General features: G+C 46.9%; 1 protein-coding gene across 2 annotated transcripts in view; it reads left to right on the plus strand.

The window, feature by feature from the left end:
• ZNF423 (zinc finger protein 423) overlaps window positions 1-21,206 on the plus strand; it is a 213,494-nt gene that overhangs the window by 10,868 nt on the left and 181,420 nt on the right. The window lies entirely within an intron of this gene.

Below are 21,206 nucleotides of genomic sequence, written 5' to 3' on the forward strand. Positions count from 1 at the left end.
TGGGGGGCCCAGGTTTGTTTGGGGGAGCAGGGGAGGCCCTACAGGCTGGAGCTCGGCTGGGGGCTCTCAGCTCCTGGCAGCCGCCCCGCATGAGGAGACCTGGCTGAGGAGCCATCCTCTTCTTTACCCTGACTGAGTGAAGATAATGCCACTAATAAATTAGATTATGCCTCTCAAGAAGAAGGGAGATTTATTATCCGTGTGCAGCTTTCACCATAGGCTGTGTCGCCATTGCACATATGAGACCAAATGGGTGCTTGTATGATGGTGAGTTGCGGTTCTTGTTGTTGATTTAAAATTGTGCTTTTCTGATCATTTTGACTATGGCTGACCCAAATACTGCTGTGCCCAGTAACCTAATGTACAGGCTCATGAGCGTTTCTGGAATTGCAAAGTAGCAATGATCTTGCTGAGGACAAAGACTGCTGTCCAGAGCAAGCGTCCCTGGGCCAGCCTAGCTGTCGGTGTGCATGGCCTCTATTAGTGCAGCACTGGCTTGCAACCATTTGCTTTCTTATTGAGAATATTTCTGATGTGGCAAACTTACGCGGCTTTCCCTGCTGCGAAAGGGCTCTCTTTTTTTTCTTGTTTGCTTGTTTTTAGTCATAGGAAATACAAGTAGTCATAAGAAATACAAGAACCGGCTGTCTGCCAGTAAGAAAACAAACAAAACCCCCAAAGCAACCTAGACATTGTACCTTTCCTTGCATTTTTAAAAAAATAAAATTCCTTGCAACTGTAAATATTGTTCTGTTTTTTTGGTAGAAGCTCGTGATTCAGTGTTAAACTGATGACACATCAAAGAATAAAATAGGATTTTTGTCTGTTTTCCTATTTGTTATTAGTCTTGTTTAGATGTGGGAAAACATGGTTTGAAAACATGAAGAAATGTTCAAATGTCTCAGATAAAGGAGTAAAAGTAAAGCTCTTTATATAACTCAGCATGCTTGTGCAATAGCATTGGTTGGGCTGCAGTCTGGGCTCTCGAACAACCTTACTAAAAAGAAAAAAGCTTTAAATTTCATAAATATTTCTGCCTCTCTTTTGCAATACCTAACATACATTGTCTGTTCTGCTCTTAACTCCCTGATGCAGAATTCCTAAGTTTGGGCTAATAGAAAATTTGGAGGATTCTTCATTATCTGAACCTCTTGAGAAATACCAAATATGTTCCAGTAATTGTGGTGTAGTACAACAGGGAGTCGCACTGGCAGTTTGTTGGAAAGGGTTTTTCCTGTAGTTATGAAAACCATACAACTATTAAAATCCCCAAAACTGAAACCACTGGGATTACTCATATACTTACAGTTAAGCGCATGCCTAAAGGTAGATATATTCAGCATGCATTTTTCTGACTTGCATTTGATTCTTAGCTTGAGCGATCTGGGGAAAAAAAATGTTCTTCGATCACTTTGGTCTCGTGCAGCCTTTTTGTTCTGAGCCTATACAGCTGTAGTGCAACAGTTGTGGCTTTTGACAGAAGCACCTAGGTTTGCTCCAAAGCAAGCTATCAATAATAAGGAGTGGAGAGCTTGTACAGCAGTAAGATACTACGGGCTGGCAAGCAGGGGTTAAGTTGGGTTTCTCTGCTTCCTCCCGCCTCCTCTTCATACCTCTGCCACAGACTGCTGATGAGTGTGTGTGTGTGTGTGTGTCTCAACTTTTCTCTATCTCAATTTTTTTCTTCCGTCTTGGTTCTGTGCAAAGAGGGTATAACAGTGACCCTTGGAGATGAAAGTGAATGTATTGAATGCTGAGGTCCTGGATAGGTAAAAGTGAAATGAAACACTGGTATTACAGCTCAGGCCATAATATTTGGGTTTGCTTTTTGGTTGTTTCATCTTCCCTGTTCTAGAAAGTTAGTTTTATAGGGTAGAATTCACATGGAAAAACTAGAAAGTGATGCTTGCTTTACAATGTCCCTTATAGAGACATTTGTCCTATTTGGGCAGCCTCTTATCGAGGAGGCCCCATGTGCCGTGTCCTGTCTTCAGGGCAGGAATATGGAGAACTGTTAATATTTGTCTAGTTTCTCTCATAAAAACTTCCTTTGATTTAATACTTTTTTTTAAAATTTTGTATATGACTTTCTCTTAGAAAACACTGGCATGTATCTCTAAGTGTCTGATGCATTATCCTAAAGACTTGATTAACACACCTACTGTTCTTAGAACAAAATATGCTTTTTGACTACGAAGCTATGTAAACAATTTGCTTTGAAACAGAATTTGGAAATATGCAAGTCGTGAAGTATAACTAATACAAAAATGTTTTTATTGCACTGCTTTAGCAGAGAATCCATTTGCACAAGTATCAATATATAAGGGAATTTAATTTTAAAAACAGTCCCAACCACTTTGTAGAAAAATATAATGCAGTACGTAAACTCATTTTAGACACTACTTATTCTACCATGTCCCATTAGTTGATGTTTGCACAGCTCTTTGAAAATGTAAAGCACTATATAAGTGCTTATTATTACTACATTATTATTATTCTCCCTCTTGAAAAAAGACCCTCCGGGGAGAGTGAGACTCACTTTGCATTTCATCTGTAGTGCATATCCCACAAGAAATATACCTGCTTGTTTTGTTTTTTTACACTCTTCCCTCCACACTTCCATCCCTCTTTTTAAAAAAAAAAAAAGTTTCTTTCAGAAATTATGGAGTCCTTACTTGGTTTATAGTCAGTTTATGAGAGTAATATTTGAAGGCACATAGAAGTCTAAGAAAAATGTCCAATCTGCACAGTAACAGGAATTGCCACCCTGGTCTCGCCCCCCGTGATGGCTGCAGCAGGGGCATGGGGTGCAGTGGGGGCAGTGCGGTGGTGGTATCCTCACCAGATCTCCTTGGGCTTGGCTGCCCCATGGATGCAGAGCGTGAGGCGAAGTGAGAGCAGGAATGGCTCCAGCACTGCCTTGGAGGGATTTCCTTCCTAGAGAGGAGTGCTACATGCTTTCCTGCAGGATCAGTGCTGTTGCTGCTAGTGAAGAGAAGTTCTGTGATTCTTCACCTCCTTTGCACTCTGTTAACAACAGCCCACATCCCTGCAGAAGAACAGGGCTCTAGTTCAAAGTGTTTTAACCCTCTTTATCCCTTGAATCCTTTTCGTGAAAAGGGCTCTTAGTGGGCAAGGCGAGCCATTTACAGATGGCAAATTCCTTCCTAAAATCCAAGGATGCTTCTTTGTGCCTGTGCTGTACATGTTTGAGGCTGTATTCACTCAGCATTTCAACCTGGTTTCCAAACGAAGTGAGGTCTCTTGCAATCAGCCTTACCTCAGAGCAGGCACCTGTGTGTGAAGTGCCGATGTGCTCTGGCAACCTAAAGCCGTGCGTAACGCTACAGCGTTACACAGGCCCTGCCCGTGCTCTGGCTCCACGCAGGAGGCCTGAGGCTGCGCCATCAGGGCAAGGCCTCTCAGCAGCGGCCTGGGGTATGTGGACAGGGCACTAAGTCCCACAGGCGCAGATCCCTGTGGGGAAGCACTACGGCAGTTGCCCTTGGGAGCCCTGTAAATCTGACCATGACTTCCCACAGGTGCCCCTGCTGGTTTACCCTGGCTGTGCCAGTTGGGCCTGGCACCTCAGCGATGGCTGGAAGAGGAGGCTTGGCCGGTTCCTGAGCTGCAGAGCACCCACAGGCTGTGGTCCCGTGGCACTCCTTGCCCCTCTGCTGTGCACGATGCCTTATCCTGTGACAGAAGCATATACATCTCTGCGTCCATTTATTTTATAGGGATTTCTGTTAATCAGCAAATGAGTGTGAGAGGCTGTCTTGGCACTCTGGGCTTGCTTTCTATGTCCCCTCAGCTCTCATCAGGCAGATGAGGTCCTGCCTTTCTGTGTGCACAGCTGCTCTCCGTGACAGTAACTTCAGGGCCCTGCTTTATGCCCAGCTATCAGGCTTTTCCACTGGCCTGAATTCTGCGAAAATCTCCGCGTTCAGCTCACTTCAGTGTGGTACTTTGCTCATTGTGAGTCCTGTTACCATTTCGGAGAGGGATGGGGTGTATGGCTGCATCACCGTTTCTAAAGAGCTGGATAAAGCCCCACACGTAATTTCAGAGTTCAGCTTCTTGGGAAGAGGGATCATCCATGTTCCTCGGTCCTTGCACCACTGTGGTGGGTTCAGTTGGCGATGCGATGATACTGATGTGGAAATGTTACGTTGCTGGCTTCTGTGAATGTCTCTTTATCTGCTGTAAGCTCTAAATACGCTGCCGCTAATGTTTAACTGAAACTTTGCAAATATCCTGCTGAGCCCTTCAGGATCGTTGCTTATGTAGACTTATTTTTCCTTTGGAAATTGTAGGTGTGGGTAATTATATGTATTTTTGAAAGCTCTAACTATGCCTCATTTAAACTTCTGCAAACATCTTTGTGAGTCCAATTAAATGCCTGCAGAAGAAAACGATCAAAAAATGAGATCGGGAAATGTGCGTTTATCCAGATACAGCTTGCAAGCCAAGCAAAATGTTATGTTAGCCCAACAAATGGGTTATTCAAGCACGGTTCTACCAAGACAAACATAGGAGAGTCAGGGATAAGTGAGTTTTGAAGCAATATGGGATGTGACCCTCTCAAGTTAAGTTATCAGGATTGCACAGGTTGAGAAAAGGCAGCTAATTTAGGGTCCACTGCAAGTTTGGGTCCAATCCAAATTTGCATTGGAAATACCCTGGAAAAATGCAATCTGACCTGACTTTTTCAAACGTTCCCACAAAATGCAATTTCGGGTCTGTGCTTCTGCATTACTGGATTCTTCTATTTGCATGTATTTACTTGAGCTTCGCAAAATAACCAGGCAACAATGAAGCCAGTGTAGCTCAGTGAAAGGGAGGGATGTCTTATCGTACTCGTGTTTGGAAAAAAAAATTGACCCTTTGCAAGGAACTCGGCGGCAGGCTGTCTCCTCTGGCTGAAGCTGTGCAGCCCCAGAAGAGCCCGCCCTGCCGGGGCCAGCAGCCCTGTAGATCCTGCTCTGTGGGGCTGGGCCCAGATGGCCATGGCTGTGGGCGCCTGCCCTGCCGGGTGGAGCGGTGCGGGGCCCAGGGGAACGCAGGCAGGGGCGGCACAAGTGTGGCAGCGGGCTGAACGCCTCGACCGCGTTGTAGGGAAGCAATTCTGCTGCACCGTGTTTAATTTCCATTTAATTTCCGTCAGAGTTGAAAGTGAAATTCACAGATAACCGGATCGGGCCCAGCGTGCTTGCAGTCTCTGCTGCTGATGATCAAAAGCAATACTTTGTTTCTAATTTAAGAAGGACTTTTTTAAAAAAAGTAGTTTGAAACAAGAGGAAACTGTCACATCCTGAGTGACATCCTGTGTGCGGCAGCAACATCCTTGCTTCTAAATGATCAGAATTTCAGCCAAGGGAATAAAATCCAATCCATGTAAAAATGTATTTGCTTTGTGAGAATCGTGTAGTATTGCACAAGCTATTTTCTGATGGCAGAATGCAAATCTAAAATCTATATCCAAGAGAACAAAAAGATTAATTCAATTAGCTGTCTGAAGGAAATACTGAGGACACTGAGTTATCAATTGGATTTCAGTAAATTTGTTTTAATATGCAAGATTATATTTTTAATACTGGAAATGATGGCAGTGTTTCACAGCCCAGTGAATTATTTCCCAAATAGCATTTTCTCCAAGCCCACTGACCCGGTACCTGGTGTCTCCTGACTGCTGCTGTGCGCTCTGCCTTTCCTGTGCCCTGGTGTTTGCAGGGCACTTGTGGCTGCCACCATGGGGTCCCCGCTGTGGCCTGGGGCATCGGCCATGCAGAGCATCCCTACAGGGAGGGGCCTTAGTGGATGCATGGCCTTGGGTGGGCTGGGGACACTGGCAGGGGCTGACTTCTGATGGGACACCAAAGGCAATGATTTGACCTTAAAACTTCTACATATATTTAGTGTTTTATTAGCTCCCATCCTTGGGGCTTGGAAGAGAAACTTAATGAAGAGAGACAAAGTGTGCTGTTCTCTTCTAGGTAACTTACCAGTTTTTCAGCCCAAATATATGTGTTAGGGTATACATGCGTATTGCTGCTGGAAAGGTGGCGGTACAGTTAATTTTTCTCTTTTTATATTCCCCATGAAAACCACTGTACGTCTTGAAACACTTGGAGAATGCAATCCCATCTTGTAGAAAAATGTTTAATAACAGCTTTCATTGAGATGAAAAGGGAAGCACTGCCCTTCAAGTGCTCATCCCTGTGTTGATATGGATGTGGGTGGGCACATACTAGCCTGTAATTGGTGCCGGGGCAGCAGCTGGTATCTGTGCTGAGGGCACGAACACGCTGGGGGTAGCAGCAAGGGGCTGGTGCTGCGCAGCCCTGGGCAGGGGTCATGGGTGCACCCTGGTCCTGGCCATGGTGCCCGGCTGTGTCCTGGAGCAGTCTGGTTGTGGTGCAGGAGGGACTGGGTGCTGGGGAGCAACTGGAGGGGTTTGTCTGAGACTGCAGTGTGACTGTTTGTAACTCCTGGCGTTTATTTGTTTTTGTACATTGAAATAAAAATTTAAATGTTTAGCGGTTTCAGGATGGGGCGGGGAAGTTTTGGAAACCAAGTTGTAACTCTGAAAGGTCAAATTTTTTTTTTTTGAACCCTTTGTTTGCTGAAACCTGGCTATGCAGAGGGGTCGGGCGGGTGAGCAAGCTGCCTGGCAGGCTGGTGCACTGGCTGGCAGCCGTGGTCATGGTGGGACCGTCCAGTGATGGCTGCAAGCCCTGCCCGTGGGATCTGCCCTGCTCAGCAGCTGCTGCTCTGAAAAGAGCAGTCTGGGTAGCCAGGAAGGGGCTGGAATATTTGGGAAGTGTCAGACAACAGTGCAAAACCTGACCCACCAGATAAAGTTATACAGCCCCAAACTAGATGCTCCATATTAAAAAAGTTGAAGCTATGCATATGTTGCATCATGTTTCTGAGTGCCTGGTGGGAGCCAGCACTGAGCTGCATGCACTGCAAAAATGGTACCCTGGTTGTTTAGCACAAGAAGTAGCAGTATTTTGGGTACGTGTAGCTGTGATGGCAATTCTGTTATTTTAAGACATCATGAGAGCTTTGTCCACAGTTGGTTTGGCCCTTCTGTGCACATGCTGGCTGCAGCTGTGGAGCATCTTTGTCTTGTTCTCACCGTGCGTAAGGCACACGGACAGACGGTGAGTGATGCTCGGGAGGCAGTAACGTCCCATAGGAACGGGGGGAGGAGGGGACAGTATGAAGGCTATGGCTTTCTCCTTGGCTTTGCATACTTACGTGTAGGTCACCAAGACCTCTCTCCAAAAGCTCAGTTCTTCTCCCTAGGGGTTTTCCCTCCCTTTTCCCTTGCAGAGATGCACCCGAAGCTCCCTGCTCCGCGGGGACATTTTGGGGGGCTGCTGGTGGCAGTGTGAGGGCTCGCCAGGTGCCAGTGAGAGCTGGAGTCAGCCAGACAAGTGTGGGCAACCTAGGGATGCTCCTGTGTTGCTGGAAGGACCCAGACCAGCAAGCAACATCCCCGGGATCAGCACATCACTCTCTGCCAGCCTTTTCTCATTTGGGAGCAGGGCCCATCTTTTTCTTCCTGCAATTAGCTCAATTAAATGTAGGGAGACAAAAAAATCCATGTTTTTTCCTCTTAAGTTACCTCTTTGCCAGATTTTCATTCTGTAAGCTCTTATTTTTCCTGTCTGCCCTGTGGGACCTTTACAGCAGACTTTTGTAATGTACATGTAAACTCTTATCTGACTTGCTGGTAAATGATTTCATTTTTTTTCGCTCTCGAATTTTATGAAATTAAAACTTTTGTTCTCATTTCAGACCATAAAAGTGTAAAAGACTGCTTTGAAACTGTACCCTTTTTGGCAGATTTGAAATAAATTATGTCCAATTGCAATAGGTTAAAACTAAAATACTCTGACTTCATGTGTGAATTAGGCTCCAAGGTTTAGGAAATGTAGAGTGGCAGGAGGTGATGGCAAAAATTGTTGGAGTAATTCCATGCTATATATTTAAAATTAAATATTTTGTGAGCATGTGGATTCTATAGCTTGATCAAAACTGTACATTATTCCCTGTGAATGGCGAGTTAGTGTTAATATTTGTGGTAGAAACAAGATGTTTCTAGCTTTTTTGTTCAACAGTCAAATGAAAATTTTCTTAATGTTTTATTACTGCAAGAGTTGTAAGCTGTTTTTCTTTCTTGTAAAATTCTCTGCATTCTTCCACCCTCTCCCCCAGTGGCAATGTTGAATCTTCTTTTATAAGAGAAGGATCATTATGTATAATCAAGCAATTTAAACAAATGATCTCTTAGTTCAAGGAGACACATACTATAATATAAGCTTACTGAAATGAAAAGCTGTTGTTCAAAACATATCACGCTATTTTGGAGTTATTAAAAGCTCTTATTTTGATTTTGAAAATGGTTCTGGCTGCCAGAAGTTCGGTTGTTTGTTTTCCTCTGACTGCTAACTTATAGCTGGTGGTTTGATGACAGTACAACAGTAACAGAGATCAAGGAATATTAATTGGTGTTGTTTCCAGTTAGTTTTAAATAAAGTTAATTACCTGTCTTTGAGTAATGCAATATTACAAACCCAGCTATGTCAGCACATGCCATCGGGGGAAAATCTGCAGCTAATCAAGTTCCTGGAGGTGTCGCAGCACTCAAAGCTGGCTGTGGGTGGTGTTTCTCAAGTGGTGTTGGAGTTGATGATCCTTATGGCTCCCTTCCAACTTGGGATATTCTATGGTGTGGACACGGGGCATGTGGAAGGTGATGCTTTGGTGACGTTTCACTGCTGCTGAAGCGAAGGGATTTGTAAATGGTACCACTGAAGCTGCAGACTTGAGAACGTGGCAGGCTGGTTTCTCTGCATGTGCCTGGTGTTTGAGGAATAAAACTGAGTATTTTTGGCAAAAGTGTCTTCCACGGGTGGTCTGTAGCCAACTTGAGCCATTTGTTCGTGCGCCCATCTGCAGGGCTGGCTGTGGTGGGGGACACAAGGAGTGGGGAAGGAAAGGTAAAGTGGGGGGAAACAACTGGGGACTTCTTTCCTCCTGCAGCCGCTCCCAGATGCTCCCTTACACTCTGTCCTTTCAGAGGGCTGGGTGCCCTGTTAGCATTTGGGCTGTGCAACGCTTACCCTGCTGCTGGTTTTGTGCTCTGATTGCATCCAGGTGGGTAAGTGATGCCTCTGGTTAGAGCTGAAGCCTTCACTCCACATTCCCACTCGTGCCGCTAGCCTAAAACCAGACTTTATTAAGCAGTATCTGGGTTCAGCTTAGTGGGTGGAGGTGTGGTGTTTTAGGAGACTGATTTGTAGTTTTGAGCAGTATCTATTGCGTAAGCACAGATTAAAGAATAGCTCATTTAGACAATATATTTTTTTTATTCTTAAAAATACTAATGTACAGGCATTCATTCAAAATACTGGGAGACTCACCCCCTACTCCTCCCCCCACAAGGTCTAAGGAACTAGAGCAAATGTCAGCTTTTCCAGGTGTCCTGCACTCCGGGGAAAGACGAACAGATATGTCCAGCCTTTAGTACCGTGTCCACTGCCTCATTGCCCTGAATCTTGACTAAGACACAATTTTACTAGTCTGTGGGGTGCTCAGTTGTGTCCCCCCCAAGCCCCAGGGATGAGTAAGGCCAGGCAGGGTGCTCACCCCCTGGTGCCGGCACTGGGAAGCCCCCGGCAGGGCTGGTGGTGCGTGGTGCTGGGTGGTGGCCAGCACGAGGCTTCCTGAGCGCAGTCAAATGCGGGTGATTACTTAAGTTATCTACAATAACAGTTTTCATCTGCCACATCCCAAGTAGACTATCACAAAGCCTTGTCTTAAAATAAGTCACATTTTTTAGACAAATAACTGGTGTGATGGAGGGGGAAGGATGTCTGCACCGTTATCGATTACAGGGTCAGCTTTCTGATCAATGACGAGTTTTATATCCACTTGACTGACGCTCACCTTAACAGCCCATCCCTGAAACCAGTCAGCACTAATACAAAGTGATGGCTTCCCAGAACGCCGTGATGTCCATAATGCATGCAGAAGGGATGTAGGCAGTCGATCCCCGTTCTACAGTATTATTATTTAAAGAGCTCATTTGTCAGTGCGACTTGGAGTTGTTTCTGTGCTGACGTATGCATGGCCAAAGCATGCCTATGTTGAGGAGCACGAATTAGCATGGACTGAGCGCAAATATGGCTTTTATTACTGCAGGGTTTCCATAAGATTGTGTAACTCTAGCAGAAAATCAAGAGAACAGAGAAATCTCATTAACAGGGAAGAATACAAGTGTGGATGGGAAATATAATCAGATGTCATAAAAATTTGTAGAGGAACTCTGCTTCACTGACCCCTTGGCTGTGGGTGAAACTTTCCTGGGAAAAGACGTTAGTTCGGCTAAGTAACCCTGTTTGCCTCAAGTGTAAATTGATTATCAGAACATTTTCTTATAGATTGGAAGAAAGCTATTTGTATTGAAAGGTAAGGAGCTTTTGTGCATTTTTTCTTTTTTTCAGTTTGGATTTGAGGAAGAGACTTGCAGATTATGGGAGGCTGTAATAGAAACAGCTGAAATCTGGGAGGACTTGTCTTGCACGCAGCAAAATTACCACCAGACTGCAGTTTGTCCGTGTGTGAATAACCTTGCACCTGCATGTGTTCCTGATGTGGGAAGCTTACTCGAGTGTTGTTTCATAATACCTATTGTGCTACCTCTTATTTAGGACAGTGGGGCTATTCTCAGTCTGCTTTCAAGTACTGTTCGTGTAGTCCACCGAACTTTAAATGCAAAACTTGATGCAAGCTGTGTTTCTTTAGGGACACTTCTGTCAACGTACTGGCTTTTGCTGCGTCTGGAAATGCCCACGCCCCATTTCCCAGGCTCAGCAGGACTGCTCGGAGACAGGACTTACGTTCTTGGCAGCCTTCCTTCCGACAGAGGACCAGAAATCAAAACAAGCAAATAAATATGACACAGAAACGTTACAGAACACAAAGCACTGACAAGAGCACTTGTCAGAGAGGAGTAGACACAAAATAATTTGCCTCCGAGTAAAGATGGATTGAGCTGATGTTATTCCCCGTGGTCCCCATCCATAGAACAGGGATTTTAATAACCCTGGAGGCAGGTGCAGAAGGGGCTGTAAGGAGGAAAATGAGGGTGTTTGCTGCTGCCCTTGGTGCCCTCTTTCTTTCCACAGACACTTTCAGAGCTGCTGTCTGGGGCTTTTATACTTTTCAGCTGGGCCTTTCCTGTCCAGATGTACTCGCCCACCCTGCTTTTGGCTGGGATGGAGTTAATCTACTTCCTAGTAGCTCCTGTGGCGCTCTGCTTTGGATTTGTGATGAAAACTGCTGATAGCAGGCTGATGTTGTAGCTGCTGCTGAGCGTGCTTGCCCGGAGCCGAGCCCTTTCTGCTGTGCCCCCTGCCCCCCGGCGAGCAGGCTGGGGTGCTGAGGGATGCTGCGGGGCTATCCTGTGCTATGTAGTGTGCTCGTGATAAAAGCAGGGGGAGAGGAAGGAGAAGCGGGGACGTTGGGAGCGATGGCATACCCGTTGTGTGTGGTGGCGCCCCGCTCTCCTGGACGTGGTGGAACATCTGCCTGCGGTGGGAAGCAATGCATGAATTCCTCCTTGTGCTCCACTTGCACACACAGCGTTTGCTTTCCCTACCAAACTGCCTTTATCCCAACCCAAGAGTAGCACCCACGTTTTTGTGCAAGGACTGAACAAGTGTGCGTCCCCTGCCTGCATTTCCATAAGCGTGCATTTGCACGAGGGGCACAGCCCGGCACTACCCCAGGCTGTGAGCCCGCACAGCTGCCCGTGAGGCTCCGCAGGCTGGGAGGTGCGAGCCTTGCACGGCTTCGGCTCCGTGCCGGTGCGGTTGCAGCGTGCCTGAGTATTCGCTCGTGGTGCAGAGCGAGATAAGTACGTGTCCCTTCAGCGTTTTATGAAACAAAGTAATGCAGATATCCATAAGTGAGACATGACATGAAGCGTACTGATAGTAAGTTTGGAATAGTTCTGGGAGTTAAGAATTTACATGTCTTTATTAATTATTAGATGTTATTAGTGAGTGGCTAAGGAACTGGGAAGCTCTAAGCATTCTTTTGAAGTAGTGTACCCAAATTAGGCTAAATAAATAAATAAATCTGAAAATGTCGGGAAATGTCTGCTCTAATGAATTTTCTAAATACACAAATCACACTTATTAAATCAGTGGATCTTTTAGCTGTAAAAATATTATTACTGTTACACGGGGGAAATCCATTCAGAATTATAAAATATTTGGAAACTCTTTCCATGTTTCACTTTGATGGAAAGGTTGTGAGATTAATACAAATAGAAAAGAGTAGGTTTTGGGATAAAGCTTTTCAAAGCCAGCTTTCCCCCTTCTTTGTGTGTGCGCCAGTTTTCAATAAGAACTGTGTTCCCCTTTTAGTCTTGTTTAAAATAAACTACGTGTATAACAAGACATTGAAATTTATTTATGGTATGTTAGCACTAAGGACAGGTTGTTAAGGGGTCATAAAAAATATTAGTTTCCACTTTATGGCGGCTGCGTTGGTTTTTCTTCAAATTAAATTTGACGCTACGAAGGGATATATGTGATATATAAAACGTTCTCTCCCTCACTGTAATTTCTTTCGCTGTATTGCGGCCACAAGTCTTGTCTTTCAAGGAGACAAATCTCCAGTGGGGGGCTTCTCCCGGCTGGGGCGGTGACACCCCAGCAGCGTTGCCCTGCGCATGGGTCCTTCTGTGGAATCCCAGACGCTCTTCTCATGGCGCAGGAGGAGGTGCTGGATTCCCCATGTGTGAGCTCTTGGACCTGCTTTTATCTACCCTTTTATCTGTATTTTACCCCGAGGTATTTAATTTATACTAGCTGTGCGTTCCTTCGTCAAAATATTGAGGCTTGTGTACGAGAGGCTGACCTTCCTATGAGCATTTATCAGGCAGTTCAGAAGAGCGCATTGTTTTATTATTAAAATACAATTTATGAAACAGAAATGATCATAGATGCAAATTTATACTTCACACATTTTTTTTTCTTAATAAGAATATGTATATTTTCATCTGGGGAGAAAGCAGCATTAAAATGAGAGCGCCTGGGGAGTGTTGCCATACCCGCGCACAGAGGCGTGCACACGCCTGCATGCACAAAGAGCCACAGGGAGCTGTTTGCTAGAGCCACAGACCCCTGCCAACAGCCCCAAAAACGTCTGCTCCCCCACAACAGCTGCCCCCTATCCCATCATCAGGTGTGGAGCTGGCACAGCGGCAGCCCGGCGTGGCTGTGCTTTGGGAAACTTGTTTCGTTCGGACTGGGACCAGCACCAAAGAGGAGGAGTAAGGGGAAATAACACCACTTGCCAGATGGGTTTTTCCAAGCCCTCACGGCTCTAATTAACGTGGCTGGTCAGGAAAGGCCTCCTCTCTTCCTCTTCCTGTGCTACCAGCTCTGGAAACAGAGCTGACCAATTTAAAATAAAAAGTCTGAGTTGGAAGGATTAGCAGCAAAAAGCAGTGCATTTCTTTAGGCTGAGGTGAGGAGATCCAGCTGGAGACTCTTTCCAGCTCTGCTGAGCAGCCCTGGTGCTGGATGGGGTGTCGGTGGGGCAGCAGGCGTGAGGGGTGCGGGCATCCTGACCCCAAACCTGTTTCTGAGGAGGGTGAAGGAAGAGGCTGACGTCTGTAAGAGCAGGGCTGTGCGGCTTGCCATGTCATCCATGCCCCTGAGGCAGTCGCTGCTGTTTTGGTAGTCTTCTGTTCTTTTTAATCACATGTGCGGTGTGAATTGTTGTGATGTTGAACTTGAGCATGAGCCCAAAAGCTTGGTGAGAGGAAGCTGCGAGGGGCTGGGTGCTGGGGTGCTGCTGCGATGGGAGGCCCTGCACCTGCTCCTGCCCATCCCAGTGAAACGCACTGGGAAAATTGGCAACGAGGCAGGAGTGGTTTTGGGGGAGAATTTGCATCCTGGCAGCAGCTCGGTGCTGGAGGAAAGGAGGAGGCAGCTTCTGAGTACAGAGCTGCACTAAGCTTTGATGAAGCAGAAACGGGGTGATGGCAGTCGGCAGCAATGGGGAGCAGCCTGTGGTCCCGGTAGGTGTTTCGGGTGGCATGGTCTCTTGCCACTAGGCAGGATGAGGCGTAAGGAGTTACAGCCACACTGCCCGTCTGCAGGTCCTAGTTGTCTACTTCTGTTCTCCCCAGGGTTAGTTCCTATTTTGAAATAAAAGCGCATGTAAATTAATTTCAAAGCCTTCTTGCTTTGTGTCATCAGTCTGTTAGACGTGAACCCTCAGCATCCTCATTAGCTGCCTCAAGATAGGGCAAGCACATGTAAATTATTTTATTAGGTGCCCTGTTTGTAGGGAGACTTTATAGCCTGAATGTAACAACAGTGCTCTTTCCTGTTTTCTTTTCCTTTTTTTCTTTTTTTTTTCTCTCTCCACTGGAGAAGCCAAACATGCAATAGATTGGTCTGGTGAGACTCTGCCCACCTTGGTGCGAAGCCCAATTTATTCGAACTTTGCGGTGCTCTGGTTTGGTTCAGAGACGTCACTTCATTGCAGCCACTTCTTTGCATTTGGTTAACAAATCAACCAAAAAGCCAGGCGCAGCTCTTGGCTCTGCTGCCTCCCAACGTATGCCCCGTGTTCTTTGTGCGCCTTGGCAAGAGCCAGGGCTCTGCCTGTGCTCCTTCGCTAGCACCGCTGCTGCACCCACGCCGTGAAGGGAGGCGTCAGAGCCACGAGTGCTGGAGCAGTAGCTTGGCGTCCGCGCTTGCTGACCCACCTCTGGTCTGTCACTCGTCACACGTCTCATCCCGCTGTCCTCCGGGATCGTGGGCCTGCTGCTGGATTGCTGGCAGAGTAGGGGATCGCTCCTCAGGCTGCAGCATCACCCCCTGGCACTAGAGTCCTGGCGTGGAGCTGTAGGTGTGTCAGTTCCTCCTTTCTCTGCTTTCTCAAATGGATTCCCCCAATTTCAACACGTAAACGGTTTTGTCCTCCAACAGCATTCCAGATGGAACGCGAACATTTAAACTGTTGGTTGCTGAAGTAAAATACATGTTTTATGAGCGACGTGGGGGACGTCAGATTCACCTGTTTTGTTTCACTTGAGCTTTAAAATGTCTGTTTACTCATAGTAGATCTATTTTTGAAAGAAGGCGCAGACACTATGGTGACAGTTGCCTTAGAAATGCACGTAATGAGAGAGGAGCGCGCCCGCAGGCAGCCAGCTCTCGCCTCCCTGCGGCCTCGCCAGCCGCCCGCCTGCGGCCCCCTGCCCCAGCTGGGGCTGCCAGGGCAACCCTGGGTGCTCCCCTGGGGCTGCCAGGGCACCCCTGGGTGCTCCCATCCATCTGCGTCAGAGCCGAGGGCAGTGATGGTCGGGGGGTGAGAATTGCTCCCAAATCTCTAAAAGCACCCAGACAAGGTATCTGCCTGTTCACTTCTAAGAACTACGAGCTTAATATATTGCACGTTTAAGATGTTGATCCTGAGAGTAAACTGAAACGTTGCCTGTGTTTTATTACACTGTATGCTCGTATTTATTTACATAATAGATTTTGATGGGAAATGTATGTCTCCAGTGGAGTCTGCGAATTAGAAACAAAAACTAAATATGAGCACTGGGAATAAATATGCTGCGGCCAGTGAGTCAGGTGTGTGGGCCGCGGGAAGGGCAGTGATTAGCCATTATGGATGTCCTGCAGCCTGCCTCCTGTTACAGAGAGGAGGCTTTTATTTCGAGTGATCCCGTTATGTGCTCGCAGTTACATGAAGTTTCGCTGTGGTGGTTGAAGACCCAGGCCTGTTAGCTGCGTGCAGATTTACGGTGCGGGTTGAAGCTAATGGATACTTATCAGGCAGGCTGTATTTGGTGATCGTCCATCATTTGCTCATTAAACAGTGTATCTAAGTGATTCTCATTTCCTCCCTGCCATGTCTGGAAAGGAGGAAACTAGACACATTAGGATGGAATATTAATGTCCTGGAGGATTTAGCCACCCATAATTAGATCTTCTTTGCATAAACCTGCTAGTGCTACCTTATTTTGTTGTTTGTTTTGTTCTCCTTAATCATCTCCACATCTTTTCCTGTTCCTATATTTCTTTGCATTTCTTTCTCAATTTTCCTTTGTAATTCTGTTTCATTTGTCTCATCCTTCTTCCTTTTTTTTTTTATTTTTTCTTTTCCCCTGACCTATTGAGCACAGCAGCCTGGGTTTCCCCACTCCTCCCTCCTATGCACAAAAAGGCTGACTTTGCCAGCAAAAACCACGTTCCCTGCCAAGCCCTGTAACTGACTTTGGAGAAAAGCAGCTAGAGAACTTGTGCAAATTTAGGCTCTGAACTAGCTAAATAAGCCATGTCAGTAAGCCCTCTTGTCTTATTCCCTGGCCTGCTGGCCCATGAAAGCACAGATGTATAATGCTCCTATTTAACAGGGGAAGAAAATGCTGGCCAGGGGCCACCGATGGCTGACGGGGCTGGGCAGCAGGGAGAGACGGGGGAGCCGCTGGGCTCATCCCCTCTGCGAACTGAGAGTGACAGTGCTAAGGGAAAGGTGCCGGCGAGCTCGTGGCTTTGGGGCTCCTGCAGGGGATGGATCGCGGGCGAGGATGAGCACTGAGGCACCAGCATCTCCCTTCCATCCATGAGGTGAGGTGGATGCACCAGGACATGATCTCTGGTGTGTGTTCCTCATACCCTGTGAAGCCCCATGACTTGCAAGCTGACCTGTACCTCAAGATGTGCCTGGAAAATACTCGGCTATTTAAAGTGTAACGATGGCTAACATCCTGTGTGCTGCTGCCATGCCAAACAGCTGGAAACTGGTGAATTTGCAGCCCTCCATCCATAAAGTTTTAAGCATCCTCCGCTCCCTTGGACTTGACTGGAATTGAAGCTGCTCTGTGTTTCGCAGGATCAGATCCCGGGTGGGTGGATGGGGCTCGGCCTGGTGTGTGGGTTTGGGAGTGTATGGCTTCGTGTGAAGGCTGGGACAGAGCAGAGGCCGGGTCGGACAGCACTGAGGTGTGCATCTGAAAGGCAGAGAAGAACCCAAAGATTTGGGAACATCACAGAGATCTTGCTTGCAAATACCCCCAGACAGGTCAGGGAAAATACGTGATTGTTGTGCGAGTGGCTTGGGAGGCGGACCTGGTGCCGGAGCATTTCTCTAGAGAGAGAGCTGTGAATCTCGACTTGTACGTTGCAGCTAACACACAGCCGTCACTGAGACTTCCCGTAGTTTGTCTGAGAGCAGTCTGTCATAAACAAAATCTCACAAAATCCTCCAAGCACGGCATCTGTGTTCGGCACTTGGGCTCTCTGGTTCAGAGTGCCTGAGCTCGGGCTGTGGGCAATGGCGTGGCCCCATCCAACTGCAACTCTTCACCACAGCCCCGTGTAGGGATGCCTCCTGGCTAGTCCTCACACAGCCATGGTTCCTGGAGGTTTAGTGAACATACCAGGGAGTTTTTGTGTTACGAGAAGAATTAAACCGGTCCTCGAAGTCTGTGTAATAGGATAAGGGAGCACGCACATGCCATCTGAATTGCTGAGGGCTGCTGCTCGCTTGTAAAGCTTGATTGCATCTAGAAATCAACATTTGGTTCAGAAGCGTCTTCCTTTGATAAGGTTAACTTCTTTCCTGGGAGTGATAAAGTGTTAAATAAGCACTGTGGCTGCGAATGGAGCGCAGGTAACGGTAGCCCCATAAATAGATGCTCTCGCTCTTGGGGAAATGGATGCTGAAGCCTGTCAGAAGTTTCTCTGAGCACAAAGAACCAAAATCTCTGTGCCTGCAGCACTCGTGACCTAGCAATTAAATCAGTATCCTTGGAGAGCATCTGAGACAAGCGGGCAAAAGGCAAATATTTGGGGTGCACAGAAGTGCCATGCTGCGATGTCACCCCTCAGCCATGGCTGTGCTGCCCTTGCCCTGGCTCTTGTGCCCAGGTCCCTCATCTGCTCTGCTCTGGGGGCACGCAGTGGGGCCCCCAGTGCTGGGGAATAATGGGGGCAGAATGGGAAAAAAAAAAAAAAAAAAAACATAAAAGTTGATGGTTTAGATATAGAAATCCTGTGCTGTGGACATTGATATGAAGGTTTAGTACTTTAGAGCAGTGAAGCTGATAAAATATCTCTGGTTGCTCTGTGAAATCTCAGCTTTCCCTACGAAACCATGCTGGTTCCCTGCCATGTTTCCAGGCTGCAGGATGTGCCGGATGGCAGCGGGGCTCCACTGTGCCCATGTCCTGCTGGGGCCAAGCATCAGGGTGTGGGGTGTGCGCCTGTGTGTCCCTGGGTGAGCCCACACAGCGCTGGGGTCTGGTCCCTGGCTTCGGCAACTGTGATCGTCTGGTGTGTCTCAGAAAGCCTATTTTCTTGCTAATGAAATGGGAGTTATTCTGCTGTGCTATGTATTGTGAAAGTAATCACGTTGAACACTTTGTACCTCTTTGTGGGCTTTTTTCCCCTGTTACAGCTGCTTAAATAATAGCATCCACAAAGTGAGTGTTAATGCAAACTGGCCACCTGAGTCAAACTAGGTTTCAAGGAGTGACAGCCGAAATATTAAGAAACTAAAGCTTTAACTGAAAATCAACTGAAGTGAATTATTCTGGCTGATATTATGGGCCAAGGGTGGTTCTGCCTCAGTTCTCCACAGCGAGAGCTGGGAACCCTTCCCAGCCACAGCCACAGGACCTGCTGCTGACCCACCCTGCCCTCCTGGGGGTCCCCAGGCCCCAGGGAAGCCCCCAGGTGCCTGTCCCCGCAGGTGTGGCTGTGGGACTCCCTGTCCCTGACATGAGCATAACATAGTTGAGCCTCTGACTGTCCCAGGAAAGCTCTGGCTTCCCCATGAGGCCTGTAATGGCTGGGCACAACAAAGGGCAGGCCGTAGCTGCTGCTGTTTGGCTGTGCACGCTGATTTTGGGGAGGAAGAAACCTGTTCTGTTCCTCTGATTTCTGTGGCTTCTGCTTGCTGCCATGGCCGAGGTAAAACCACAGTGACACCGGTTCAAGCGGTGACTCACAAATAAAGGTTGACATCCAGATTAAGGTGGCCACAGACAAAACTCTCAGCTTTAAGTTGTGTTCGTGGAGGAAAGGGGAGTGGAGGCCCAGTGGGGCCGAGCACCCTCCCTATGGTCACACCTCGTGCCTGTGACAAGGCCTGACCTCCCAGAGCTTAGCCCCAGCCTCAGCCACCCTTTCACCCCTTCTCCTTTGTTAAAAACAAATTTCAATGAAAATAAAAGAAAGGAACAGTGATGCAAGCAGCGGCCACAGGAAAACTTGCCGGCTCCTTGCCGGGAGGTGCGGCACGGTCGGCTGCGTGGTGGCTCCATGTAGAGCAGGGAGGAACCTGCACCCCAAACCAGGGCTGCAGCACCACAGAGTGGGTTTAAGTGCTGCCTCCTTCACGTGTGTGTTCTCTGTCCCCTTTTCAGTCATTAGGGAGCAGAGCAAGTTAATGCCAGCAGAGGCAGGCTCAAACCTTTGCACTCATGTAAGGGATCCCTAAAATTGCCATTTTGTCGCGTGCTGGAGCCAGCTGCCCCAAGGGAGCTCCAGGACTGGGGCAGTCTGCAGGGCCCAGCCAAAGTGAAAAGGCAGCGTGTGGCTGCAACTGCTGATGGCCAGCACTGATCTTGTGTGCTGTGACTTGACTGTGACTGAATTTATTGCCTTCATGTCTTTTCAGTAGACTTTTTTTTCCCCACCCTTCCTTCTAAGAGAAAATATCAAGAAATACAAAAACCCGGCATAAAATTACTAATAAAGAAACCTGTCCAAACAAACTAGCCAAAAAGCAGTCATGGAAAAAATAAAATTTAAACCTTCCACTTGTCTGAGTAAAGTATCTGAAGTATTATTTAGGTTGGGGCAAAATCCTCCCAACTTATGTGGATTTTAATGTTAAAGTGAGATATTTGTATGAGAGTGAAATTGTACTTAAGATACATAATATCCTAAGTACAACTTCGTAAGTACTTATATCCAGAGTTTTTCTGTTAAGAGATGGGTCGAAATGGAAACAAGATGGTGGCTTACAGAGCACAAAATGGCAGGCGAGCCTCTAGGAGAGAGCAGGTGTGATCCAACCTGCTCCGTCCCTGCCAATGGCTGCAGGACGTTCACAGCTTTTGGGCTTCTGTCCTTCTGGAATTTATCTGACATGGCCTTTGTGCTAACATGGATTTATTTCTTTTTGGAAAAAGCATAGCTGTCTGAAGTAGGACTTTGAGCAGAAGTGGTGAGTTCTCCCCTAGTTAATAAACCTGCAGCCCACCATGGCCAGCACTGTGCCCTTCTGTGCAATGCGTGCTGCTTGTGTGGGCTGAACAGAAAATCGAAATTTGTCAAAGCACTGCCTGTGTAAGCTATCTCCTCTGTTCCTAATGGCTCATTGATGTCATCGGTGACACCAGCCTCCATAGACAAGTTTAAAGGATGCTGGAATTCCTCAAAGGAAGAGAAAAGATGGAGAAAAAGCATAAAATCAAGAATGTTGTGATGCAAATGTGAATAATCAATGTAAATAATCATTGCAGCAGGTTCCAGGGCTGGGCACACACATCCCACCTGTTCAATAGCACTTGTGCTTCGGGCTTTGCAATATTGCTTTGATTTCAGTTGCAGAATTATGTAGGACTTGTACTCATATCCAGCAGTATTTAGATAAAAGGTGAGAGGTTGTTCAGTGCAAGGAATAAATACTTTTCATCAGGAAATAAAGACCAGTGATTTAAATTCTTTGGTGCCGTGGTGACAGAGCAGGCAGATGAAGGTGATCAACTTTCATGATTAAAAGAAGAATTTCTGCAGTTACCGCTTTCAAACACAAGGTCTGGCAGCAGTGAGGCTGCCACTGACTTCAGGAACAGCAGGATTGAGCTCTCAGCTAGCCTGCCTGTTGTCAGCTGGTCTCTTCGTTATTTGTAAGAATGAAACGAAATTTTATAACTCCTAACAGGCAGGCTATATACACGTCGCTTGTGAGTGCTGAGCACCTGGCTCTGACAGCTTTCACATCATCAAGCCTTAAATGCACTTATTTATGACTGCCATATTACAGAAATTGCTTGCACATTATAAGAGTATTTTTTCTTTCAATTCTGAACACGGAAGAACTATTGTTAATGTGTTAATTATATAAGTTGGGCAATTTTC

The sequence above is a fragment of the Cygnus atratus genome, chromosome 12 (assembly GCF_013377495.2).
Source record: "Cygnus atratus isolate AKBS03 ecotype Queensland, Australia chromosome 12, CAtr_DNAZoo_HiC_assembly, whole genome shotgun sequence".
Taxonomy (NCBI): Eukaryota; Metazoa; Chordata; class Aves; order Anseriformes; family Anatidae; genus Cygnus; species Cygnus atratus.